General features: G+C 39.3%; 1 pseudogene; it reads left to right on the top strand.

Annotated features, from left to right (window-relative positions):
- The first annotated feature begins 24 nt into the window (after positions 1–24).
- Positions 25–14268, top strand: LOC108895531 (NACHT, LRR and PYD domains-containing protein 3-like; annotated as a pseudogene).
- The last annotated feature ends 767 nt before the right edge of the window (positions 14269–15035 follow it).

Here is a 15035-nt window from a genome sequence, read left to right as displayed (position 1 = left end):
TGTGTGTTTTCCTTGGTGTCTCCTCCCCCTGTCAGTGTGTGTACTTCTCAGCAGAGGCGTGGCACAGCACCGGTTACCTGGTTCACCTGATTTCTATTACTCTCAATCTCAGAACCTCTCCACGCGCTCGTCACCAGACTGTTCTACATGCTCTGTGGTAACATATTCCAGGCTGTTTAGCTTATCTGTGTCGTACTGAGTTATTTCCAGTGTTAGCTGTGCTTCTGTTTACATTTGTCTCTCTGTGCTTTAGTCTCTACCTGCTCCGTTTGAATCATCTGCTTCATTGCCATCGTCTGGCCAGGCCACTCACCTGTAAACCATCTCCAGGCTTCGTCGTCTACCTTCTGCCTCTTCATTCCCCTGCTGTACCAAGTCAGTCTCCATTCCCTGCTTATCATCATACTCTGAGCTCTTAAAATATTCAGTAAATACCACTTACCTTTCCTCCTAGCTGGTATTTGTGTCCATATCTGCTCTGTGGTTCAAAACAAATTTAAAGCCAAGCATAACATACCTGTAATAAGACTGTATAAGATCTGTAGAGCTGGACCAAATATGATCAACTTCCTGCTCTCTCTCTCTCTCTCTCTGCTGTATATGTTGAATGTATATATAATGTTCTTCTTTACTTTCCTGAAGTAAATGTGCATTTAGAGTTTTAATAGATTCTAAGTGAAACTGTTCCCTCACTGCACGCAGGCTTGGTTTCTGATGTTCAAACCAGTCAGACTGCATACCTTGATAGTCAAGATGTGCCAACAACTTGTGCACTATCAGATTACAGATAGAAAAAAAAGGTCTGTCACATTGTACTCATGTTTGAGTGTAGCCTTTAGGTCTATCTAGGCTCAGTGAGACCCGTATAAAACTCTTCCGCACAGACCTGGTGAACACAAGTGAGCAGCTGGAGTGACGAACATTCATGGGAATCTCTTGAGTAAGTGTAAGTAAGTATCTGGTGTGTTGACTCCTGTAATATAATATCAGTCTGATATTTGATAACTGGTAATAATAATTTCATTAAAGATGTCTTGAACAATGTAAATTGAATATTAAATCATATTTTTAAATAAGTGTTTTGCTGATGACACTGCCTTTAGTTACAGCAAAGAGTAGTTTTTTTTTTTCCTTCTATGCATCTTTCTTTTCACTTTGTTTTAACAGAGTGGCAGCAGTGTATTTCCAACATGAAAAGGTAATGAAGTCAACACTTCAGTTGATTTAACTGTACACAAGCTTGGTTTCTGCCCTCATGTTCAGACCAATCAGACTGCATACTTTGATAGTATGATACAACAAAGATATGATACAACAGTGTGGTGACAGCTTGTGCACTGTCAGACCACAGATGAAAATAAGCAGTGTCTGCCACATGTGCATTCATGTTTGAGTGTAGAAAATGTATAATGTAATATAACAACATTAATAGAAATGTAGATAAAGTAGAGAAAGTAGTGGTTAGCAGAATGACCTTTAAATATGAAGAAAAACAAAACAGGAAAAATATATATCCTTTTCCATGGGTGGGGTGTGGTATAAAAATCCAATTCCAGGCATTTAAGCACTGAATTAAAATAAAAGGCTTTTAATGAACATGGGCTTAAGGTTTAAAGTCAGACTATTGAATCTGATTGAACTTTTCTTGCACTAATACCTTTCTTGTTAATATCTAGATGGTATAGTTATGGGTGTTATCAGCTACTGTAGCTAAATTAAGTTAATTTTCCATTCTGAAAATTCTTATCCCTCCAGGACACTCAAGGAGGGTCAAGACTCCTCTGAACACAGCTGTATGTCCATGAGGAGTGACCAGTCAAAGGAATCACCCCTTATATTCAAAGATGAACACTGTCCTCCTGGAAAAAAGTAAGATGTTATTACCTGGTTAAGTTTTGTTAGTGTGCATTTAAAGCTTTCTCATTTAATTACCACTTTGTTGTGTATTTTGTATTTTACTTTGTTATATTATGATTTTTTTCCTCAAAAAAAGTTTGTTCTCACTTAAACAAAAAACAGGACTGTAACAGTGTCTTCCAAAGTGATCTAACAATGAATCAGATCATTTTTTGATAAAGTGACCAGATTTCTGAAAACAGGGGTCATTTCCCATTAGGTCTATACAGATAAAGTTTGCTTGTAAAATAGTTTCTTTTCTGTATTAAAGACAATATTATTTGTATTTTGCAATAAAGCAGAAATGAACAAGAAACTGTTTTTAGTCATGCTAACAGCATACAGACGGCAATGTCAAACAACCACTTAGGTCCAGACTGACATATCTCAATGACTATTGGATGGATTGACATGGAAATTTGTACAGACATTTCTAGGTGTCCAGAGGATGAATCCAACTGACTTTGGTAATCCCCTTACTTTTTCACCAGCACCACTAGCAGGTCAAAATTTCCACTTAAACTGTGAAGTATCTCAACATTTATGAGGCAGATTGGCACAAAATTTGGTACAGATATACATAGTTCATTCAGGATAACCTTTAATAACTTTTTAGATCCCTTAAAATTTTATGTAGTGCCACTATCAGATCATTTAATAGTTGTTTTATGACCAAATACCCGCAAAACTGATGACATTCCTCACCTGTTCTTTGTGTTTAATGTTTATTAGCAATTGTAAGCATGCATGCAACATAGGCAACAAGTTAAGACGGTGAACATACCTGCTAAACATCAACACTGTCTTTGTGAGCATGTTAATATTCTGATGTTAGCATTTAGCATTTTACATTTGAAGGAAAGAGAGTACAAACAGGAAAAATATATGTCCTTTTCCATGGATGGGGTTTGGTATAAAAATCTAATTCCAGGCACTCAAGCATTGAATTAAAATAAAAGGCTTTTAATGAACATGGGTTAAAACAACAACAACAACAAAAAAAATAAATAAATAAAAAATACATCAACATATATCAGCTCACATGCAGTTAGCAGAATGACCTTTAAATTTGAAGAAAAACGAAACAGGAAAAATATATATCCTTTTCCATGGGTGGGGTGTGGTAAAAAAATCCAATTCCAGACATTTAAGCACTGAATTAGAACAAAAGGCCTTTAATGAACATGGGCTTAAGGTTTAAAGTCAGACCTTTGAATCTGATTGAACTTTTCTTGCACTAATACCTTTCTTGTTAATATCTAGATGGTATAGTTATGGGTGTTATCAGCTACTTTTACCATTCTGATAATGTTTCTCTCTCCCAGGACACTCAAGGAGGGTCAAGACTCCTCTGAACACAGCTGTATGTCCATGAGGAGTGACCAGTCAAAGGAATCACCCCTTATATTCAAAGATGAACACTGTCCTCCTGGAAAAAAGTAAGATGTTATTACCTGGTTAAGATTTGTTAGTGTGCATTTAAATCTCATTTAATTACCACTTTGTTCTTACAATATTATTATTTTTCATCAAAAAAAGTTTGATCTCACTTAAACAAAAAACAGGACTGTAACAGTGTCTTCCAAAGTGATCTAACAATGAATCAGATGGTCATTTTTTGATAAAGGTGACCAGATGGTGATTGTGTGTGAAATACAGTATTATTTGTATTTTGCACTGACTTTTGGTGATCCCCTTACTTTTTCACCAGCACCACCAGCAGGTGAAACTTTCCAATTAAACTGTGAAGTATCTCAACATTTATGAGGCAGATTGTACAGATGTTCATAGTTCCCTCAGCATGACTTTGTGTTTAGTGCTAATTAGAAATTGTTAGCGTGCCAACACTTTTAGATGGTGAACATTATACATGTTAAACATCAATATTATCATTGTGTTAATATGTTAATATTCTGATGGATCCATTAGAATGACTGAGTGCTGAAACTCAAAACTCATTTTCTTTAACTCCTCAAAAATAGTATTATAGACCCCCTGGTGAAGGAACTGATTCAAGCATTGAGGCTCCAGTTAGAACAAGTTAGAACTCTGTGTTAATACTGCATGTTTTATTGTATGTGTACTCCACAGAATTGACCAGAAGAGATCAGAGATTGCTACTGATCAGTCTGACCAGCATAATCAAGCAGACATGGAGTCTATATTTATGGTGGGTAGTTAGGTGACAACACATTTTACTCTAAAAATAAAAACAAATTTGCTTACGGGAGATTTAATCCCACACCTACACAGTTAAACCATTTTTTTTAAAACTGAAAGTTTAATCATTTATATGTCAATATATCCACTTACAAATCACTTATCCCGATTAGGGCTGTGTGTCTCATCCCAATCAGCCATGCTTAGAACATCACCCAGTCATGTTTGCCAGATGACCTAATCCCCTTAGTTTCATCAGCTGTACTCATTAGCTCTGTTGTAAGGGGGCAATACATTTTGTGCAAGGGGCAGGTTGGGAACTGATTTTTCGCTTAATGCAGTATTTTCTTCCAGCTGCTTGAAGAGAACATTATCACTTTTGTGAAGAATGAGCTGAAGAGATTCAAGAGGGATTTGTGTCCACATGACCCAGAATCTTTGGAGAGAAAGAGTGAGGATGAGGGCATGATTGATGAGGAGGAAGAGAACAGGAGGAGCAGCAGAGAGGCTCTTCTCAAGATCACACTGAACTTCCTGAGGAGAATGAAACAGGATGCACTGGCTGACTCTCTAGAGAGCAGTAAGAGTCTTTCTAAAAGTTTGAATCACACATGTTTTGTCAGTGGAGATCAACATCCCAGACAGTATGTGGACAGTTCCATCATTTTTGTTCTTCTGGCTCTGAGCTTTTGCACATTCAATGTGAAATGGAATAATACTACATTAAAGTGCCAAGTCTCAGCTTTCATTTGAGCAGGTTTACATCAGTATAGAAGAAACTGTGTAAGAGATTATAACCCTTTTTATACATACTGCCTAAATTGCAAGCGTTCAAAAGTAAATGTGTCTTAGGCAGTCATGTGTTGTTTCAGTGCTAGTTCATGAACAAAAACTCTAATTTTTGTATCTCTTGTTTTGTAAAAACCCCAGAATTCACCACAAGATGCAAACCCCTGTTAAGACTCAAAAACAGAAAGGTTAGTCTGCAGTTCACAACAAACATACAAAAAAACTGGTGGACTTCTGGAACAAAGCTCTATGGAGTGATGAAAAAACTCAACCTCTATCAAAATGATGTGTGTGAGTTAAACAGAAACAACCCAAAGCCACCGCCTCATCTGTTAAACATGGTGATGGCGATAAAGGGAAGTTTTTTTTGCCACTGTCACCAAGTACTTGCTCCTGGGGGAATGATGAGGCTCTGTAAATAATAATATAAAGAAGGTGAAGACCTGCTCTATATGAAAAGTTCCCTGAGATGACTTCTGGTATGATTTAGCACTATATAAATACAACTGATGTGACTGCAGGTGCATATTGTCAAATTCATCCAAACTCACTGGCTGACATATCATCATTCAGTGGGACAGTGATACTAAACATATGGCTAAAGCAACCAAAGAGCTTTTCAGGGTGAAGAATTTGAATGTCCTGGACTGGCCAAGTCAGTCACCTAATCTCAGTCCAGCTGAGCAGGATTGCACTTGCTGAAGACCAGACTAAAGGCAGAAGAGCGCCACAACAACAAAGAGCTGAAGGTGGCTACAGTGGAGGCCTGGGAGAGCATCATCAGGGAAGACACAAAGTGATGGTGATGAGGTTTGCAGACTTCAGGTAGTCATTGGCTACAAAAGCTAAATATTACATGTGATGATTTATTTGACTTAATGCATATTTGTCCAGTTACTTTTGAATTCCTAAATAGACACTACGTGTTAAAAAAAGTTAGAATTATATTGACGTATTTCTGCTCAAATTAAAGCTGAGACTTGTCACTTTAACGTAGTATCATTCAGAGAACCTGAAGAACAAAAAAAGGTGGAACCATCCAAATACTTGCAGTCTGGACTGTATGCTACACTCAGGTCGGGTTGGAGGTTAATAGCACTTTATCACATCTGAATCCCTTCACAAATTTGGTCATCAAAAATAATTTTTTAATCTCTTATCAAATTTTATTATGTTTTGCTTTCAACATTGGCAAGAAACAAAAAGAAATAAAACTAAAACATTCAATTTAGATCAGTATGTATAACATGAAAATAACATTAATAGTAATAGATTGCTAAACTATGGAAACTTTCTTTCTTTGAAGGAAATAAAAATTGTGTGGCAATGATCCTATTCTGGCCACAAATTATAATGGGTGGGAATGAGATCCTATTCCATGGCCACGACTCTCTTCATGCATGGGAACGATATCATTAAGTCATGGCCTTGCTTTAATAAGCTGAAGAAATGAGATCAGTGACTTGTGGCCACAATAAAATTTTTATTAGTCAGATATTTATTGACTTACTGGAAGGGGTATCATCAGTAGCCGCTTGCAAACATGAACAATTTTGACTTGATTTCATTTTATTTTAACCTTGCCATACAGTGATATACTTCAGTCACTTGCCATTAAGCATGACTGGAGTAATTAAGAGACGCTTCGTGGCCATTGAGTAGGATCTTGTTCACACATGTTAAGAGAGTTGTTTCTAACTCATGGCCATGCAATATTTTTTTCCTTCAAATGTCACCAGGGGCTCTGTACTAAACTACATTTACACACCTTATTTTTCAAAATATTGCAGGGATATTCAAGTGCTATTTTCTCTTGTACGAGGTGCTGACCCTTGCATGTATAGAGTATTTTTTTGTGTATTGGTTGTTGGGCTCCTTGCAGGCCACGAGAGTACATGGCACACTAACACAACATGATGATATGCCAGCACTGAGTGGAAATTAGTCAATATGCAACATATGCGTTAAGTTATTGACGTGGTATGCATAAAAGTTCAACTAGAAGAGACAGACTTGGCCTTTCCAAAGTAGCATTTTTGAGCCTTAATTACAGATACCATCTGGCCGAACAAGCTCATATTTCCTGGGAAGCACATGCACATCATTTCCAGGCCACGTTTCATGTTGCTAGAACATTCCTGGTCAGGGCAACTTGAGCTGTAGCATTAGATAAATAAATGACAAAACAATACAAAAACAGCAGGGTTCTGACCCTTTAGAGCTTGAACCGTAATAATAATAATTGCACCAGTATGTATTGAGCAGGATCATGGGGGCAGTAGGTGGTTTGCAATCACAGATCCAGGCTCCACAGCTCTGGAAGCAGAAATAATTGCAGAAAGCGATGGGGGGAGAGAGGAGAGAGATTAGAAAGCACATTTGCAGCATGCACTAATAGGATATGAATAGAGAGTGAGAGGAAGAAAGGCGCTCAGTGCAGTCCCTTAGCAATCTAGGCCAGAATGATACCAGCTATCAGGACCAAACCCCACCAAACCAAACCCTTCAACATAAATAAGTACCCACTTCTATACCTCACTCAAATGGTGAATGAGAATAGAGAGAAGTGTGAAGTGAAATATTTTGCGGTTGCCATTTAATGATCCAACTCATTAATCTTATTTGTTGTCTTCATTCAGAATCTCCTGCAGCATGCCAGTATAAACTCAAATCTACTTTGAAGAAGAGGTTTCAGTGTTTGTTTGAGGGGGTTGCCAAAGCAGGGAACCCAACACTCCTGAATGAGATCTACACAGAACTCTACATCACAGAGGGGGGGACTGGAGAGATCAATAATGAACATGAGGTCAGGCAGATTGAAACAGCATTCAGAAAATCAGTAAAAGCAGAAACAACAATCAGATGTGATGACATCTTCAAATCTGGAAGAGATTTCCCTGTCAGAACAGTAATGACAAAGGGAGTGGCTGGCATTGGGAAAACAGTCTTAACACAGAAATTTGCACTGGACTGGGCTGAAGACAAAGCCAACCCGGGCATACAATTCACATTTCCTGTTACTTTCCGAGAACTAAATTTGTTGAAAGAAGGAAAATACAGTTTGGTAGAACTTATCCATTACCTCTTTAATGAAACCAAAGAAGCAGGAATCTTCAGGTTTGAAGAGTTCCAGGTTGTGTTCATCTTTGACGGTCTAGATGAGTGTCGACTTCTCCTGGATTTCCACAACACTGAGATCCTGACTGACGTTACAAAGTCCGCCTCAGTGGATGTGCTGCTGACAAATCTCATAAGAGGGAAACTACTTCCCTCTGCTCGTATCTGGATAACCACACGACCTGCAGCAGCCAACCAGATTCCTCCCGAGTGTGTTGACATGGTGACAGAGGTCAGAGGGTTCACTGACCCACAGAAGGAGGAATACTTCAGGAAGAGATTCAGAGATGAGCAGCTGGTGAGCAGAATCATCTCCGACATCAAGACCTCACGAAGCCTCCACATCATGTGCCACATTCCAGTCTTCTGCTGGATCACTGCTACAGTTCTGGAGGATGTGATAAAAATCACTGAGGGTGGGCAGCTGCCCAAGACCCTGACTGAGATGTACATCCACTTCCTGGTGGTTCATACAAAACTGTGCAACATTAAGTACCATGGAGGAGCTGAGACAGATCCACACTGGAGTCCAGAGAGCAAGAAGATGATCAAGTCTCTTGGGAAACTGGCTTTTGAGCAGCTGCAGAAAGGAAACCTGATCTTCTATGCAGCAGACCTGAAAGAGTGTGGCATTGATATCAGAGCAGCCTCAGTGTACTCAGGAGTGTTCACACAGATCTTTAAAGAGGAGAGAGGGCTGTACCAGGACAAGGTGTTCTGCTTCGTCCATTTCTATTGGGCCTTTCTCTGGAGACCAATCAGAATCTCTTACAAGAACTGCTAACACAGACAGAAAGTGACTCCCAAACTAGCCAGAAAACAGCTGAGTATGTCAAGGAGAATATTAGGAAAAATCCCTCTTCAGAGAGAAACATCAACCTGTTCCACTGCCTGAATGAACTGAGGGACTACTCTCTAGTGGAGGAGATCCAACACTACCTGAGTTCAGGAACACTCAACACACATGAGCTGTCCCTAGCTCAGTGGTCGGCTCTGGTCTTCATCTTACTGTCATCAGAAAAAGATCTGGATGTGTTTGACCTGAAGAAATACTCTGCTTCAGAAGAGGCACTTCTGAGGCTTTTGCCAGTTGTCAAAGCCTCCCACAAATCCGTGTATGTCAATTTATACCATAACATATTAGATAAACTTTAAAAGATATTGTTCTTTTCCAAACAGATTTCATGTTTTTTGCCCTTTTTCAGGCTGAGTGGTTGTAACCTGTCAGGGAGATGCTGTGAAGCTTTGGCGACAGTTCTTAGCTCTGAGTCCTCCTGTCTGAGAGAGCTGGACCTGAGTAATAATGACTTGCAGGATTCAGGGGTGAAGCTGCTCTCTACTGGACTTGAGAGTCCAAACTGTAGACTGGATACCCTCAGGTTAGGATTTGTCAACTTATTTGGAAGCACTTCAATGTATGTGCAGAGAAGCATTAGTGAGCATATGGTGGATTACCTAGACTTTTCTGTGATATAGATTATAGCCTCTATGATTTACTTTTCCTGCTCCATGCCTCCAATATTAAAACCATAAATCTGTTATTCTATTATTGACTGAGTCAAGTGTCTTTGTGTTTGCAGCCTGTCAGGCTGTCTGATCACAGATGAAGGCTATATATCTCTGGCCTCAGCTCTGAGCTCCAACCCTTCTCATCTGAGGGAGCTGGACCTGAGCTACAATCATCCAGGAGACTTGGGAGTAAAGCTGCTCTCTGCTGAACTGGAGGATCCACAGTCGAGACTGGACACTCTCAGGTATGGACAGGCCTGTAGCCAGGTTTCATACTGTTTTATAAAGATCTTGCTCCACCATATTGTAGATCTGTGTTTTGTGCAATATCACATCATGAGTGATGGATCCAATAAAGGATGCAAGAGAGGTTGTGAGTGTTGGGCAATTACCGAAAGCAGGCAATTGTGAATACAAGGGGCCAAAGTTAATTACTTCCACAGGGTGGCTAGGCTCACTCTTACAGATAGGATGAGGAGCTCAGACATCTGGAAGGAGCTTGGAGTAGAATCACTGCCCTTGTGTGCTGAAAGGAATCTGGGCACATCCATCTTGGAGGAGATCCTAAGACAGACCCAGAACATGTTAAGAGATATTACATATCCCATCTTCATGGACCCTAGAGGATGAATCCTAGAGTTTGGTGATCCCTTGACTTTTGCCTAGCACCACCAACAAGTAAAAGTCTTAATTTATCTTGTGAAATGTCTTAACGTCTATTGGATGAACTGGCACAAAGTTTGAAGCAGACAGTGAGCCTCTGACTTTTCCTCTACCACCACCATGAGGCTGACATGTAGTTTTGAGTGAAATGTCTCAAAAATTGTTCATGTCCATAAAATTTGATCCAAGCATTCATGGTCCCCTCAGGATGAATTGCCATCACTTTAGTGATCCTGAGTTTTTATCTAGCACCAAAATTCAGGTCAAAGTTTGTCCAATATGTGGACAAACAATATTGCAAAACCTGAAAAACAAATGCCATCTCCATCGGCCTCACCTAGACTTCGGATTTTGTGCCAAATGTTAGGATGCTAACATGCTAAACTAAGATGTCGAACATGGTAAACATGAAATCATAACATGATCATATATTACCTTGCATCAGTATGTCAGCATTGTCACTGTGAGCATGTTAGTATAGTAAAATTAGCATTTAGCTCAGTGCTTAAGTTTAGCCTCACAGAGAAGCTATTATGGCTGCAGACTCTCTCTCAGACTCTCAGATTTTTACACCAAATTCACCATGAATATGCAGGGGTTTTTTATAACGCAGGCAAAACCAGTAAAACACAAAAAGGTAACTCACAGCCTCTCCTATTGCCAAATGCATTTGCTTTTCTGTTTTTGTTTGTTTGTTTATCAGGTGTTTTTACAGGTGTTTTACATTCAATGTCATGAACACAATAGAAAACAGGGTTAGTAAACAGAAGAAAGTAGCCAGTGACTCTTCTTCCTCTCCAATCAGGCGAGGCTCTTTCACCTCACTGCCTTGCCATTGCTGTATCTTGCAGTGTTCCATTACAAAAACAAAATTGCCATTGCACAATGATCCCATAGACTGTAAAAACAGTAAATGTTCCAGGCTATTTGCATGCCAAAGTTAGGACCTTTGACACGTCATAACATTGTGCTGATAAATACCTCAAGACAAAAGCCATGTTAGTAGGGTTTTCTGTCCAGTGTGGAAACGACTTTAGTCTTGTTTTATTGTTGCGTACTTGATCAGAAAATGTCAAAAACACATGTGATGTCATACCTCAGGGGACAGCAATCCTATGCCTATAAAGAGAAGCTCCTGTTGAGCTGAAGCAAAGATAGGTTGTAGGAAATTGGTCATTTACTGATGACTGCATTAGGACAGTGCAAGAAAAAATGACTGAGAATATGTAGGTCTGACATTGTGTATCTCCTTCCTTTCAGGGTTGACCATGGTGGAAAACAATGGCTGAAATCAGGCCTGAGGAAGTGTAAGTGAAGTTGTAGTTGGATTCCTGAACACAAAGCAGCACATATAAAATATTTCTATGCTATTTCATGGAGAATGCAAAAAAAAGTGGCACCTCATCCACAAGTCATTTAGGAACATTTCTTCTTAAGTGTCACAAATTAATGAGTGTAATTTTACCAGTGATGCGTGATCCAATGAAACTTGGTATATTTGCAATTTGATTGAACTTCTAAATAGCAGCTAAGCCAATCAAAGATCATGCCAGTCAATAAATACATTCTCTGTTAAGTATTCCTTCCAGTATGAGGGAAGACTCCATTTACCCCCAAATACTGACAAGAAGCAACATAATATGAATGGAAGATGGAGGAGTTTTTTCTCCAGTGTAATTTTCCTACACAGCTTCCTCTAATCTGTCAGACAGGACTTTCTCAGTTGCTCTTCATAATTATGCCTCATCAGCTGAATGTTGTGGTTGTGGTGATCTCCATGGTTCTGTCCTGGGCCTGATGGTGTTTGCATTCTACTTGCTTCCTCTTGGGCAAATAATAAGTCACTTTAAAGGTGTCTCTTACTGCTGTTATACAGACATTTTTCATTTCGTTTAAGCCTCAAAATATTTCAAAACTGTCTGTTGTACTGAATTGCCTCAACTCTACAAAAGATTGAATCACTGATAACTTTCTACAGCTAAATACTGACAAAACAGAACTTCTCAGCTGGCATTGCCCCAAAGATAATGGAAAGTCTTGGTGCTTTATCATCTTCTGTTAAACCTACATTCTGTAGCCCAGGTGTCTCTATGGACCAGGCTTTGAGTTGGGACCATGTAAATGATTTGGTTCACTCCTGTTGAGATTAGAGGTGTACACAGACATCATTATCTGTATCTGTTCAACTAACAAAATGATCTGTCTCTATAACAGTATTAGACTGGAAGTGGATGTGATTTATACCAGAAGTCACATTAAAACAGGCAAATATTTTATTTTCTAACCTAACTTAAATTGCCAGTGCAATTATTGTGCCTTCAATACATTATTTTTCTATTTTAAGTTTCATGAACTGAAACCCACTACCACCCCACTTTTAACTAAAAATTGAAACTCAAGAAAATGGTCTATAAATTGAAGGATCCATTGGAACCACTGAAAATTTACAGTAAAGAAATATGGAAATCAGGGTGGGCTGTGCATTTCACAGCTAGGCCTTCACTGGTGGCCACCTCTAAATACCGTCATTATGATGTCGCGGCTATAGAAGTTATCAACAATATACAGAAACCAATTGTCAAAGCATCTTTGAGTGTTGTGAAAAGTGCTATAGAATTCTGATGTATTATTATTATTACAACAGAACCTTGCATCACAGACAGGCAATTCATATAGCCAGAATAATTAACTTGTGTGAGCAATAAGACTGGGCAGACTCGACTTTCAGCATTAGTCTCCATGGCGATAGAAAAGGACTTACTGTTGGAACTGAGATGCACAGATATTTTTACAGTATGCTGGATGCAAGTGATCATGGGTACAATAGTACATGCCCTGCTGTCGCAGCTGGTAATCATCTCTATCTCAGTCAGTAGAGAAAAACAATTAAGTTTTGCTATTTTGACACCAGAACATTGTTACAGACAAATTGTTTTAGGAAAACCAGGGAGTACTTAATTGAATGCAATTAGACAGAGGTTAAGTAATATGGTTCCAGGTCAATAAAGACCTGGGGTATGCAGTAAAGGCTTAATCAGTAACTGTTGTGTATTGTGTTTTGCTCTGTCCCTCAGATGCCTGTGAACTTACACTGGACCCAAACACAGCAAACAGAAATATTCTCCTCTCTGAAGGCAACAGGAAAGCATCAGTAGTGCAAGAGAAGCTGCCATATCCTGCTCACCCAGACAGATTTGACCTTCTGTATGGGGTGCTGTGTGTTAATGGTCTGACTGGTCGCTGTTACTGGGAAGTTGAGTGGGAGGGATGGCTTTCTATAGCAGTGACTTACAGAGGAATCGGAAGGAAAGGAAGTGATAACGAGTGCAGGCTTGGAAGGAATGACAAGTCTTGGGGTCTTTTTGCTGCTGCTGATCTGTTCTCTGCCTGGCACAATGACACAGCAAAAACTATCTATATCTCACCCTCCTCTGTGTCAAAGAAAGTAGCAGTGTATCTTGACTACCATGCTGGCACTCTGTCTTTTTACACTGTCATCTGTGACACACTAGTCCACCTCCACACCTTCCATTCCACTTTCACTGAGCCCCTCTTCCCTGGGTTTGGGTTTAGGGATGGATCTGCAGTGTCACTGTGTCAGTTTTTAGAGAGTGAGTCACCCTCTGGAAACACTCAGCTGAGCAGCAACAGCATGGAAAACCCTAATTAAATTAGTAGAGACACATAAAATGAGCCCAGTTGATCAGAGGGCCTCTGGGTTAGAGCCTCTGTCTGACATTTCTCTTTGGAAAGTAAATGAAATGACTACAGAAAGATACAAACGGACCCACCAAAGATTAATGACACAAAACAAGCACAAAGAGACACAAAATGACCACACAGAGGCAAAACAACTAAAAACAGACTCGAAACAACCAAACTGAACAGCTGTTGTAGGACAGCACTCCCTCCCGTCGAATTCAGCATACTTAGAATTTATAGTGGTTTCAAACCTCTTCACTCTTTGCACTCTGTGTTGCAGATTTAATTTTAAATGGATAACATTGCCATTTCTGTCAGGCCCACAGACAGAGACAGATACCGCTGATAAAAACTTTATGAATTTTCCTGCCTTTCCTTTTTTTTCCCTATTACTATAACACCAGTAGTTTCAGCTTTAGCTGTGTGCATTCCTGATGGCATGCAGCTCTAGACTCACTGTCAGGTACAATTAGTTGATTAATGATATATATGTATACTTGGTACTGTAGGAGCAGTGGTTGAAACACCTTCAAAATGCCTGTGCATCACAGGTGTATTCTGGTATTTAAGTAAACAGCACTCCACACACAGGTGTGTGCCTTTATAAACTATGTCCACAAAAGGAGATTCTTTTTAGTTTTGGACTGCAGCCCTGTTCTTTGTCCTGACATGCCTTTGTAAACTGTCCAATCAGTTCACTTTGCCACAGGTGGACTCCAGTCAAACACATCAAGGATAACTGAAGAAAACAGGATGCATCTGACCAGACAGAAGCACTGACACTGTTGTGCACTCCATCTTTATTTTAACATATCCTGGTTGTTGTTACTCAGTATTTTTCAGTAGGGACAGGACAGGTTCACCTGTCCAGTTATTACTCTTGAAACTAGACAAACCTGGTTATCAGACTTTGATGGTTACAAATGAATGTTTTTGAATACTCAAGGTTGAAGTCTGTAGATATATTTAATAAACCCAATGAAAAACTTTGTATCCTAAGTATTGTATAGATCAAAGCCTGATGTTCCTCTGCCAGAGTTCCAAGACACATCTGAGCCATGCTGTTGCAACGTGTTCATTACCATGAACATACACTATGAATAATGTTAAAACCTAGCTGCTTTAGGAAATTACTGGTTTTTCCAGAGGAAACATGAATATTAATGGGTGTTTCTAAAGATTCAGTATGAAGCAACGGT

The sequence above is a fragment of the Lates calcarifer genome, linkage group LG8 (genome assembly GCF_001640805.2).
Source record: "Lates calcarifer isolate ASB-BC8 linkage group LG8, TLL_Latcal_v3, whole genome shotgun sequence".
Classification (NCBI taxonomy): domain Eukaryota; kingdom Metazoa; phylum Chordata; class Actinopteri; family Centropomidae; genus Lates; species Lates calcarifer.
This window is presented reverse-complemented; position numbering and strand designations above follow the sequence as displayed.